The following is a 13,091-nucleotide window of genomic DNA, read 5'->3' as shown; positions in this document are numbered from 1 at the left end:
CCACAAAGATAAATCCTCTCTGCTCGTGCCCCTTCCTGATAGTTCTCTGGCCCGTCCGCTCCATTTCCGGAGTGTCAGGGGGCCTTGTGGTTAGCCGGCAGCGACAGGAAAGAGCTGAGGCCAGGCCTTGACCCAGCACGTGGTGTCCGCAGCACCAGAGTAGCTTCCCCTGGGGAGGGACGGGTAGAAAGACGGAGGCGGGGGATGAGAGCGTCGAAGCCCTGGATGCTGGCGCAGTCTCTTCCCACAGACAGACCCAAAGTCTTAAAGGGAGGGGTAGGACCCCCGCGACCTCGGGCGCCGCCGAGGCCAGTGCTGGTGCCACGGAACCGCCTCCTCCCGACAGCGGGGCGTCTGCCGGCCCGCGCCGCAGGTGACCCCGGTTGCTGCCAGTCGTCCCCGCTCCCCACCGAGCACCCCCAGCGGCCCCGCCGCAGCCGCCTTCTTGGGGTTTTCCGGCTCGGAGCGCCTCAAACGACCTCGGCAGCCGCCGGCCCGAGCCGCTCCCCCGCCCCGCCCCCCGCCTCCCGCCTCCCGCCTCCCGCCTCCCTGGCCGCGGGGCAGGGCTTTCTGATGAGTCAGCGGGAGCCGGGGAGCCTCCAGCCTCCCCGGGCATCTGCTCCGGTGACGCACCGTGACTCACGGGCGCCTGGGCAGCCGCAGCCGCCGAGCGCGCAGCGCGGAGCCGGGACGCCGAGCGCAGGCCCCCGCCGCGGCCGAGCGACCCCCGGTAGGGCCCGGCTCCGCGCCCCGCGCCCGGCGTCTGGCTCCTCCCGCGCGCCCGGCGCCTCCCGCCTCCCGCGCCTCCCGCGCCTCCCGCGCCTCCCGCGCCTCCCGCTCCCGCCCGCCTCCGGCACCCTCCTCCCCCGGCCCCTCGGCTCCCCTGGCCCCAATCCAAGCTGACATCAGACGCTGGCCGCCCGGCCACCCTCTGAGTCAACAGTTTCCGAAGCTGAGCCTACTGCCAGGGGCTGGGAGAGAGCGCTGCCTCCGGTGGAGGCGGTGCGGGGCTGGCCGGGTCTGGCAGCCGCGGGAGGGCGGAGGTGGGTGGGGACGAGCGGAGCTTTTTACAAGAAGTCACGGGGGGTAGGGGAACCGAGAGGGTGAAAACCGCCCTGCGGAGCTGCCGGGGCGGGGAGGGAACCTGCGCCCGGAGCCACGTGCTGGAGCCGGCGCTGGGTGGGTGGCTTGGGGAGGCGTGGGGGAGGGAGAGGCCCTTGCTGGGAAAGGCCCCAGGCCACGTTTCTGGGGGAGGAGAAGAACCGCGGGTGGACACGCTCGGCCCCAGGCCACCAGGGAACGTTCGTGTCTGGATAACGCGGCCCAGATCCCTTTGATGGGAGCAGCTCTGGCCAAGCCTGCAGGGCTGGCCCTGCCTGGTTAGGGTTGGACCTAAAGAAATGCACTGGCCTAACCCAGTGGCCTCCGCTGACCGCGGTGGGATGGGGTTAGGGCTGGAGGCTCCTCCACCTCCCACCCCTCAAAGAGGATGTCTGTCCAAAGGTCAAAGAATTTGAGAGGCTGAGTAAGTTGAGGGTGGGTAGCTGCCCAGTGAAGGCGGGGGGAGTAGTACGAAGAAGGACGGAGGCGTAAAAAGAAGGAAGAAGAATTTTAAGAACATGCCAAGGACATAACTGCAGTCCTTGGAAAGGTGAGTTTCCTACTACCTGAGGAATCAGGCCAAAATCCTCAGAGGAAAGAAAATGGATTCGCTGCAGGAAGGAATGTGGAGTCTGGGCTTCTTCCTCTGAGTAAGAGGCTGGAGCCTCTGGGTGCTCTGGTCTGCCACTGTCCGTGTTGAGCACCCACTTTGAGAGGCTGCCTCCTGTGGCTCTAGGATGCTCAAGAAAGGGCAAAAGACCCTTTAAAAAGCACCCACATGCAGTGGCCTAAGCGACACCTAGAAGCTTCCTTAACCCTGACAGTTTTCTCTGCCCTTGTCAGAAGGGAGAGGAGCCAGGAAGACAGAAAGGCAGCAAAGCTCCCCAGGCACCTGGGTTTCCTCCTCTCCCACTCCATCCCACCTCACCCCACCCTCCCTTGACCCCCCAGGATGAGCAAGACACAACTGCCGTCAGTGGGCCTCCAGCTGCAATTCATTCTCAGTCTCTTTCCGGGATTTGACTTGCCGTTCTTTCCAAAGCCACGGCTCAACAAGTGATGCCAGCCCATGGAGGGAGTGTTGTGTCTCATCTTGCAGGCAGAAGTAGCACAACAGCTGGGTGAACCAAACTCATCCGGATCTGTCCAGAGCTGTTTGTCAGTATGGCCTCACAGGACCACGTGAGCTGCCTCTTGCCCCATGTGACCCCCATTCAAACTCAGGCAGAGCAAGAGCTCCCGGCCCCCTTCTCCTTGGGCAGCCTTCTCCCAAGTGTGTGTATGGGTGGCTCATTCCTGCCAGGTCAAAATAGCACTGAGCCAGAGTTCTGGGAAGCTCTGTATTCCAGGCCTCTGTAGAAGAGTTAAAAATAACAGCTCTTGGGAAGCCAGGGGGTCTAATTTGCTGAGGTGGGGCAAGATGCAGAGCCCTGTGACATCAAAGGGCAGAAATACTGGCTGGGGATCGGTATGGAAAGTGTTAGTAGCAGGAGGTCCTGGGCCCTGTGTGGTTGCCCTTCGGGGAAGTTGGTGGGCTGGACCAGTGGGGGTTATCCTAGGAGGCTAAGGCCAGGTGCAGAACGGGGGCTGTGGCCGGATACTTAAGCCACAAACACTGCAACCCCCAACTTCCACTTTTTTTTTTCATGCTGAGAACTCTCTTGGTAGAGGCTGCTTCCTCCACTGTTTCAAATTCTGATTTCTCATGTATCTGTCAGAGAGACAGTTATCACGATCTGGGTGAAGCTCTTTTCTCCCATTCCACAATCTGTGGGCTTGTAGCCCTCTGCACCTGCACCGTAACCCTTACCATGCTTTGCTTGGCCTGAGAGGTTTTGCTGTCTTCAACTTCCCTCTCTACCCAGAGGCCTACTGGGAGGCCCAGAGTTTCATCTTTGCAACTCCCTCTCGGTGGAACTCATGGGGAAGTGAATTAGCTGTCAACTCTGCCCTCCTCTGCCCCACGCTTGGCCTGATAGCCTCCTTTGTGTCTGAGGGCACTTCCTGTCTGCTGTGTCTGCTGCTTCCACGAGAGCTTCATCCTGGGTTTTGACCCAACCTGCTCTTTGCCTGACAGTTCAGCCCAGCCTTTGGGACCCTGGCTTGTTATCCTGATTGACACCTGGCAGCTGTTCAGCAGGGAGAGCTTATGCACCTTCCCTTAGCAGTTGGAACTAGAGCAAAGGGTCGATGGAGCCTAAGTGTACTTCACTAAAGCCAGCCAGCCCGTTGCGTGTACCTGCACATCCAGGAATGCAGGTGGACCTAACTGAAGCTAACATGTCACGTGTAAATCCACAGTCATACAAAAAATAAGGGCTGCAACCCTTCACAAAACTTTTTTCAAAGCATACCATTAAATATGAGATTCCTGGTATGTATTTGGAGGGCTCATTTTCCTTGCAACTTTTGAGGAATAGATACATTGAAAGTGAGATACAAAATTAGGAGATGAATTAGCAGAGATTAGACTATTTTCAGGGGTCGTGTAACAAAGTTCTGTATTACTGCAGATGCCAGAAAAGTTGGAGATGAAACTGAGCCAAACTAGGAATATCTGCCTCAAAAGATCTGGCGTAACTCCTCAAAACATCTGGCATCCCTTGGTAGCGTTTATCACTCCACTGGAAAGCTAACCTTCTCCAGCCGTCCTTGACCACGTAATGGAGCAGAGAGCGGGGGACTCTGTCAGAAAATCTGGTTCCGTCTCTGGCTCTGCCGTGTCTGAGCTCTCCCACCTTGGGCCACCTGCTGATCTGTCTGTGCCTTGGTTTCTTCTCCTGTAAAATAGAGATCCTTATACCTACCTCTTAGGGCTCTTGTGAGGACCAGAGGAGGTAATTGACACTTGGTGGGTGGGTGCTCAGTAAAGGGTAGCTTAAAATGTTTTAGACTTTCTAACTGTTGGGATAACAACTTCCTTAAGTGTATAATCTTCTCCATTGGGATTCTTTAGGTTTAGGTTCCGTCCAGGGTCAAGAAGGTCAAACTGAGAGAGCGTTGAGGTCTTTTTCAGAAGCCACTGGAGCAAAGACCAACATCTCTAGGAGAGGTAAGGAATTTAAGAGCAGCGCAATCTGCTAACCAATCGTGGGTTTCAGGCCTGAGAGAAACCTGAGAATGAATCATTCTGAGGCCTAATCAGTGACAAAGATGACCTTTGCGCAGACACTGGCATGTTTGAGCCGCTGAATGAGCCTTTAGTGCAGGAGGTGTTGAAAGAGCCTAATAAATACTTATTCATTAAGTCAAATCCAAGAGTTTGAAGACAAATGCAAAGTTTATATTTTGTGTACCCCTTGACCGTGTGAGATGTTACCCTGAGGGAAAACACTAAATCAGACCCTGCTCTAGTGTGTGATGGGTCCCAGAGCCACATGCCGGGCCCTGGATTCTTGCTCCCGCGAATGGGAGCAGGTAATGTTCCCAGGAAGGACAGATTAATGGGCTGCATTGGACATCCTTTGGAGAGGGAGTAAGAACTGTCCTTTGCACCTCACCTCAGCTCTTTCTGGCCCATCTGACACCAATCCAGGGAACTTATGGTATATTAGTCTCCTAGGACTGCATAACCAAGCACCACAAACTGGGTATCTCGAAACAACAGAAACGTATTTGCTCAGAGTCCTGGAGGCTGGCGGTTTGAAATCAAGGTATCAGCAGGGCCCTGCTCCCTCTGAGACTCTGGGTGGACTCCTTCCTAGGCTCTTCCTAGCTTCCTAGCTTCAGATAGCTGGCAATCCTTGGCATTCCTTGGCCTGCAGCTACATCACTCCAATCTCTGCCTCTGTTAGCACGTGATGTTCTGTGTGCGTCTTCATATGGCAATCTCCTCTTTATTAGAACCCCAGTCATACTGGATAAGGGCCCACCCTAATAGCCTCTTCTTAACTTTGTTACACCTGCAAAGACCCTGTTTCCAAATAAGGTCACATCCACAGGTACTGGGGGATTAGGATTTTACAATATCTTTTTTAGGGAAAACAATTCAACCCATAACATATGGTAAGAGCGATACCTTTGATAAACAGGCTGCCGCACAGGCTGAGAAGGTCGTCAACATGGGCATTCTGCCCTGTGCCAGCAAGGGGGCAAATTGGGACAGCAAGTTGGCAGTCCATCTATCAGGAGCCTCAGAAGCATTCATATCCTTTAATCCAGTGATTCACAACTAGGAATCCAGCTGTAGGAAGTCAGCAAAAATGTTGATAAAACCTTATGCACAGAGGTATTCATCTCAATGTTGTTTATAATAATTATTAGAAACAACTTCAATGTCCAGCAGTTAGGGATGGTTGTTAAAATAAGCCACATCTACGTGAGGGGGGTGTTATATAGCCTTTAGAAATGATATTTCCAGAAAAAAAATTGTAACATGGGAAAAAATGAAATAAAATGACATATTCTATATGTTGTCAACTTTATAAAAAATATACAAGGAAGAAAAACATCAGCATAATGTTAAAAGTCTCCCCCCTTCTTGTGGAGAGATTATGAGTGAGTTTTAAAAATTATTATTATGGCATTATATATATTCTCTGCATTAGCTTTATAACCAAGGAGAAAAAAACCCTAATGTTATTTTTAAAATAGATATATAAATAGTTTCCTGGAATATACATTCCAGGGAAGTTCTGGCTGGGAGGAGAGTAGCAGCTGCTGGGTGTCCAGCTGATTTCTGTGTTTATAAGCCATAGCCGTAACCCTCTAGAGTTTCTCAACATGTAGTTGGATGGCTCCTTGCCTCAGAATTACCCATGAGGCTTATTTAAAAATGCAGAATTCTAGGCCCAACCCTAGGCCTACTAAATCAGGATCTCTGGGCACAAGGCCCAGGAATTTGCATTCTTACAGGCTCTGCACACTTGAGTTTGAATTCCCCTTGCCTTAGAGGCTGTGGACAACCCGCTCATCAGTAATCCAGCATGGTTTCTCACATCAGTCACTTTTGTTTTGAAGAGAAATTATTCTTTTTTTTAAAGTTCATTCTTGGTTGTGCCTAAGACGGGAAGCTGCAAAACATATTCAAAAGAATAGAAAATTCATAATTGTATTATATTTTGGAATTCAGTAACAGCAGGTTGTGTTTCCTAATTTACATTAGGCTAATAATTAAAAGGAGTTAACATCCCCAGACTCTACCCTAGGTTGGAATTAAGCAGTTGCAGGAGGACATCAGCCCACAGGGAAAGCTTTGCCGTATTAACAAGTGGGTATTCCACGTGCCGTTAGTTGAGAATCGTAATTATAGACATGATTACTTTTAACTCACAACCTGAGGTGTCCTTTATTGACTGGTTTAGGGGAGCGCTATCAGAGGACAGTAGAAAGTTCTCCACTTTGAGGTGTGTGCTGGCTCAGGGCAGGCGCTGGCTGAGAAAGCCCTCCCAGCCCTCTGGGGCTGTGACTTGTCCAGACCCGGGGAAGCTGTAACTGCTGGGTTGGGGGAGGGCAGCAGCTGTGCAATTTCAGCCATCTCATCAGTAGGTGAAACTCAACACCGCAAAGAGGCAATAATTCAGGGTATTAGTCCACACTTGTTGCTTCCGGAGTTGGTCACAGCCTCCTAAGAGAAAAGATGAGCCATCCTGAGAATGAAGACAGCTCCAGGTGGGAGCTGTAAGAAAAAAGGGCATCTAGCCTCCTGGCAGGGACCATATCCCCCCTCTGCGCCCTCTCGCCCTCTCGTAGAATAGATGGCTTCAGGCTGCAGGACCCCGCACCTGATCCGCGCTGTTTGGGCGGGAAGAGGGCCACAGGAGGTGGGTGAAGTGCGTGGCCCCTTTTAATAACACCTTCCATTTGTGCTGTGTCATAATCCCCAGCACTCTGGCAGGACTGGATCGCCCCGCGGTGGGAAATGAGACCTGGATGGGCAGGGCTGTCGTCAGCTCGCCAACTCAGGGAGGCCCGGAGCAGTGGGGCTGAGAGCCCGGCTCTGGGGAGCACAGGGCAGGAGGTCAGGCCAGTTGTGCCTTTTTCCCTGCGGCATGGGGAGGGAGCAGAGGAAGGCAGCCAAAAAGGGTTAGGACCCATCAAGGAGGAAAAAATGTAAAAGGAAGCCCTGTAACTTTCATACAACATGTAATTAACTCTCAGCAGAAGATGCCACGGATTCATAATGGGAGCCGACAGCGGGGGAGGAAGGCTCTGACAAGCATGAGATTTCTTGGGGTTTGTTTTTTTTTTTAATTTAATTTTTAAAGGAACACGAACAGTTGCAATTATAATCGTGGACCTTCAGTGATAGTGTCTCCCCAGCAGCAAGCCAGCTCATGCTGTCTCCCACCCTACCCAGGCAGGATGAGCAGGAAGGGCTTTTCTGCCTTGGAGCTCTCTCCTGGCTCCTGGTGCCCCAGGGTGGGTCTGTCAGCAGCCCTTGCTCTGTCAGCCTGCCCGCGTGAGTCCGCCCCAGAGCCCTCTCTTCTCCGTGACAGCTGTCCTTGGCGTCACCCTGGTCTCCAGCCAGGGGCTCCCAGGGTCGCCCTTCTGGCAAAGCCCAGGCCTCCTCCCTAGTGCCCTGCCCTCAGTAGGGTGGCCGCACCCCATAAGGAAGGGAAGTGCAGCTGGAGAGGAAAGGCAGGGAGCCCCGGGGTGGGATGGCTGCAGGTGGGCAGTGCCTGGACGTCTGCCAGAACAAACGGGGCCAACGTTCTCCCAGGCACAAAGGGCTCTCTGTGCGGGACACACCCAGCCCCGTGTGCAATCTGGGAGGCTCAAGTTTCCTAACACAAAGGAGGCCCATTCCCAGACAGTCCTGGGTGTGGCCTGTAGGCTGAACCCTGCTGGGCAGAGCCCCGTGACCCATCTGGATGGGTGACTTCAGTCCTTATTATGCTCTGGTCTGCACATGAGGATGGAGAGAGGCCGCTTAACTCCACAGGACATGGGCAACTGCGTTTTCTTCCTCTGGGAAAGAGGCTTCCTAGGTCTACCACACACACACACACACACACACAACACACACGTGTGCACACGTATACACTCACACACACATTCACACGCTCAGAGTCCAAATGAGAGAAGGTTCCACCTAACCATACTTAGACTAGTCAACTCGATTGTGCAGACCCTTCCCCGTTCCCCCAGGCCATTGCCACACAGAAATTAGACTAGGCCCCAAAGAAATCAGGCCAGGCAGTATGTAACAAGAACCCCTGTACTGACCCCAGGCATAATATCACTTCTCTTCAGAACTCAGAGGCTCTCCCTGCCACTAAGTGCCTCCTTGGTGTGACCCTGCTATGCATGAAAGAAAAAAAAAGAAAGAAAGAAACCTTTGGGTAGGCAAGATGGCATGGAAGGCATATCGAAAGGGTCTGTGCTGATGTATCTTTCAGCTGAACTCGAGGGTCACCTGGGGTGGCTGTGCTGTGCTATGGAAAGGGATGGGTCAGGGAGTTACTTAAACCTTCACTGAGCCTCGTGGGCTTTGCGCTTTAAAATGAAAGAGTTGGTAAATCAAGTATACTCCAATAAAAATTTCAAAATAAAATGAAAGAAAAATTAAAAAATACAATGAAAGAGTTGGAGTAGGATTTCTACGGTCTCTTCAGCAGTCACTCGGGCCTGAGAGCCACAGGGCCACGTGGCCGTCCACACAGCTCCTGAGGCCCTGCTGCGTCGGGTGGGCTCTGGGGCCTCTGTAGGGAGGTGGGGCAGGCACGGTCCTCTGATCACAGCTGAGGCCGATGGTAATGGATGAGAAGTGGGCAGTCTTTGAATGTGGGATTTTTCTCTGTCCTGTGCGTCCTGGGCTGTGAACTATGAAGAGGACGTTAATTTATTGAACATATATTTCTTGGGCACCATCTAGGTGCCAGAGAATAAAACAGACAAAATTTCCTACTCTTAAGAGCTTACGTTTGACACAGAAGCATAGGCACTTCTCTTCCGCATTCGTTTCCTAGGGCTGCTGTAACAAAGTACCACAGATTGGGTGGCTTAAGCAACAGAAATGTACTTTCTCACAGTTCTAGAAATCCAGGACCGAGGTCTGGGCAGGGTCGGTTCCCTCTGAGAGGCTTTGAGACCTGTAAGGGCAAGTCTGTTCCAGGCCTTTCCCCTCACTTCTGGTAGGTGCTGGCAATCTTTGGTGTTCCTTGGTGTACAGCTGCAGCACCCCAACTTCTGCCTGCATCTTCACGTGGTGTTCTCCCTGTGTGTCTGTTTATCCAAATTTCCCCTTTTTATAAAGACACCAGTGGTGTTAAATTAGAGCCCACCCTAATGGCCTCATTAACTTGATCATCTCTGGAAAGACTTTATCTTCAACAAAGGTCACATTCTGAGCTACTAAGGGTTAGGACTCCGACATGTCTTCTTTTTTTGAGGGTGGACATAATTCAAGCCATAACAGCCTCTATGGAGAAGTGTAGGGAAGTATGGAGGAGAGTCATTTGCCTTTGCGGTGCCTGCAGGCTCCTGCTTCCTCAAGGTCTCTCGTGAATACATCTGATTGGTGGAACCTGGGTCATGAATCTGTGCCCCACTGCAAGGCAGGCTGGGAAATCGAGTTTCTGGCTTCTTACCTTGGGGAGGATGGACATCTAATGTGGGATCTTACCCAAACACAGGAAGCGCATTCAAAGGATTCATGCAAAGGTGGCCACAAAGCACAAGAGAAATCTACTATGCAGGTGCTTTTAGATTTTCTCCAGGGGGACCCAAAAGCAGAGAATGAGAACAACAGCATCAATGTCTCGTCTGCCCTTTAATGCCTGGTATTGTGTGCTGCCCACTGCAGAGACCAAATGTGGGTGACCACAGACGACATCTGGCCAGTCTACATAATAGCGAACAACTAACATTTAGTAAGCATTTACTGTGTGCCAGGAAATTTTCTAAGCTCCTTACACGCGTTGCCTCATTTAATCCTCACAACAGCCTTATGAAATAGCGATGATGATTAGCCCCTTTCACAGATGAAAGAACTGAGGTACAGAGAAGTTAAGTAACTTAGCCTACTAGGTGAGAGGGCCAGTATTAGAACCCAGCCATTTCAATCTGAGACTGAGAGCTTAGCCACCGTGCTCCCTAAGAGCACAGTGATGGAAGAAGATGATGAGAGCTGGAAGCCAGGCTTTAGGGCAGGTGGGTGAGTGCTATTAAGCCACTGCCCAGATGTCAACCTGGGAGCTCACCGGAGCCACCCCTGAATGGCATATACATTGTCTCACACTCTCTGAGCCAAGGTGGGTGTGATGTTGGCCTGAGGCACCCTGACAAAGTCCTCGGGAATCCTAGGAGAGAGGGGTGGGGAGAGGCAGGAGGGAGGGGGAGGGGGGAGCCTGCAGCTGGGGTGCTGCAGGACCGGCCCAGGAGGCCCTGCCTGGCGTGGCTGAGGACGGCCTACGTCCAGGATGCAGGGGGCTGGGCAGGGGCTGGCTCTCCTGAGAGGCAGGGAGAGCCCAAACTGGGCCCTTGCCAAGGTGCTGTCTGGAGAGGGCCAGATGTTCCCAAAGGTTCTTCCCCAGTGACCTGGAGGAACAGCTGGGCCTTGGAGGGGCCGGGTGCCTGCCAGGGCAGACCCTCCGTGTTGAGGTGCATTTGGAAAGTGGTTCAGGTCCCTGACACATGCCCAGAGGCAGAGACCTGGGACCTCTGTACCTGCCCTGGGGGAAGCCTTGGCCACGCCCTACTCCTGCGACTCTGGATGTTGGAACATTGCTGTTTCTAATACTTTGGGGGGAAAATGTGGGAGAGGGGGCAGAAGGAGACAAAAGTGAACGGGACATTATTTCCGCAGGCCCAAGCATGTTCAGCTGGAGATCTTCTGAGGCCCTGGCCCTTAGGATTGGGCCTTGAACCTCATACACTCCAATCCAGAGTATAATTTCAAGAGTGTCCATACACCAGGGGTGTCTGTCATTCACCAGTCAGCCCTCCTCTTGAGAAAGCTGGGACCAGCCTGGCAGCTTCCCTTTCCAAAGGGAAATAGGGGTCAAGGTGGTAGCTGGGCTTTTCTTAAAAGGAACAGAAGAGAAAGGTAGAGTATTTTCCTCAACAGCTTTGATAATAAGGTAAAGATAGGGTGGTTTCCTATATACTGGCAGGACATTTCCAAAACATACAAGGGTAACAAAAATAAGAAAGAAACGTGAAAGAAAAGAAATTTTCCGCTAGAGGTTTTTATTTTCATTTTTTAATTTTTTTGGAGGTTTTCATTACAGTAGGTCACTGTGAAATACAGAGTTAATAAGATAGATCAGCTTCAGAAATGTATGCAAACATCAGTAGTGTTCCAGAGTTTTAAAACCAGGTTAATATCTACAATAACATGAAAAATACCAATGCCTTGCATGTGCCCTGATGTTCAGTTACCTTCCCATAGATAAGAAGCAGAGAAGAGGGACATTCTTAGAATTTAAAGAATGAGGTGAGGCCAGGGTTGCCAGATAAAATACAAGATGGCCTGTTACATTTGAATTCCAGATAAAACAACGAATATTTTGTTAGTATAAAAGCATGTTTTGAATATTGCATGGGACATGCCTCTACTAAAAAATTTATTTGTCATTTATCTGAGATTCAAATTGAACTGGCCACCATGTATTTTCATTTGCTCAATCTGGCAACCTTGTGTGGGCCTCCATCCACCCCAGTAGGGGAAGGCAGAGAAGTGACTTCTGGAAAAGAGTCTGGCAGGCATACGCCTCGTATCGGGGACTCCAGGGAGACCAAGCCTACAGCTCCAGGGCTGCCGTGTAGGGCCCTGAGAAAAAGGCCCTGAGCCTCTTCTCGGAGATCTCCCTGGAGGGAATAGGCGGGGCCCAACAGCTGCAGAAGGAAGCCTTGAAAACAACCTGGAAACAATTCAGCCTTCTCCTGGCAGCTGCCAACACATCTACAAGTGCACCAGGGCTCCCAGACCACACGCCGGGCCACCTCCCGCAGTCTTGAGAGGTCACCCTGACCCCCCTGGGGTATAGTAACACTGAGCCACACCTGAGCTGACCCTGTAAACGCCCCAGCCTGCACTGACCTCTCCTTCAGGTCTGCCTGTGTCAGCCCTGCTCACGCTGGCTGAATTTCCCCACATTCTCTGGGGTTGAGGTAATCGAATACCCACGGGCCTTTCCTGCAAGGCTGAAGTGCCAAACCCTGGGCATTAGCTGGGTGACTAGTTATTTGTGTGCTGCCCACAGGTAACCTAGGTGGGGGAAGTGTGGGCACCTGCTCCCCAGGAGCCCTGGGAAATCACTGGGTGAGAGAGGCCAGCAGTCTCTCCCCAGAAGGTGAGTGGAGCCTGCCTGCCTGAGGGCTCTGGGCGAGCTGCAGACCCTCCAGCCTCGCAGGCCCCCTGCTGTGCTAGCTCTGCTGAGGGGCAGGTTTCCTCCTGGCTTTCCTCCCAGGGCTGTGTGGCAGCTGTTCTCGTGTCCTTTCCCAGAGAACAGGGAGGGAAAAGGGAAGGAGAAAAAGGGGCAGGCCTGCCCTGGGAAGTTTCAGCTTGAATGTTGGACCAGAGCACTCACTGGAGTGCTGAGAAAGGAAGGAAGGAAGGACAGCCTGTGAGCAGAGCATGGCTTTGATAAGCATGTCTTGTGAGGTGCTTTTAGTCCCATTTTCACAGAAGATGAAACTGAGGCCCAGGGAGTTTGTGGAACTTTCCTCAGGTCACACAGAAAATGCTAGAGTCAGAACTCACAGCCAGACCACTGTGATTCTTTTTTTTTTTTTTTTTTTAATATTTATGTATTTATTTATTTGGCTATATCGGGTCTTAGTTGCGGCACGCGGGATCTTTCGTTGAGCAGTGCGGCTTCTCTCTACTTGTGGTGTGTGGGATCTGGAGCGCGCGGGCTTAGTTGCCCCGCGGCATGTGGGATCTTAGTCCCCTGACCGGGGATTGAACCTGCGTTCCCTGCATTGGAAGGCGGATTCTTAACCATTGGACCGCCAGGGAAGTCCCCAGACCACTCTGATTCTTAAACCTGGGCCCATTCTATTGCTCTTTGCTACCCAGGAGAGAACTGATCTAGCTCAGGAGG

At 52.2% G+C, this 13,091-nt stretch overlaps 1 long non-coding RNA gene across 1 annotated transcript; it reads left to right on the top strand.

The window, feature by feature from the left end:
* Positions 1-1,670: 1,670 nt before the first annotated feature.
* On the top strand, positions 1,671-10,339 carry LOC309647235. Its single transcript, XR_014255877.1, has 3 exons — positions 1,671-3,938; positions 4,058-4,153; positions 5,133-10,339. It is a non-coding gene; the product is annotated as an uncharacterized lncRNA (long non-coding RNA).
* The last annotated feature ends 2,752 nt before the right edge of the window (positions 10,340-13,091 follow it).

Source organism: Balaenoptera physalus, assembly GCF_965194825.1.
Source record: "Balaenoptera physalus genome assembly, chromosome: 17".
NCBI lineage: Eukaryota > Metazoa > Chordata > Mammalia > Artiodactyla > Balaenopteridae > Balaenoptera > Balaenoptera physalus.
Note: the sequence above shows the minus strand (reverse complement) of the source record. Positions and strands in the feature narration are given on the sequence as shown.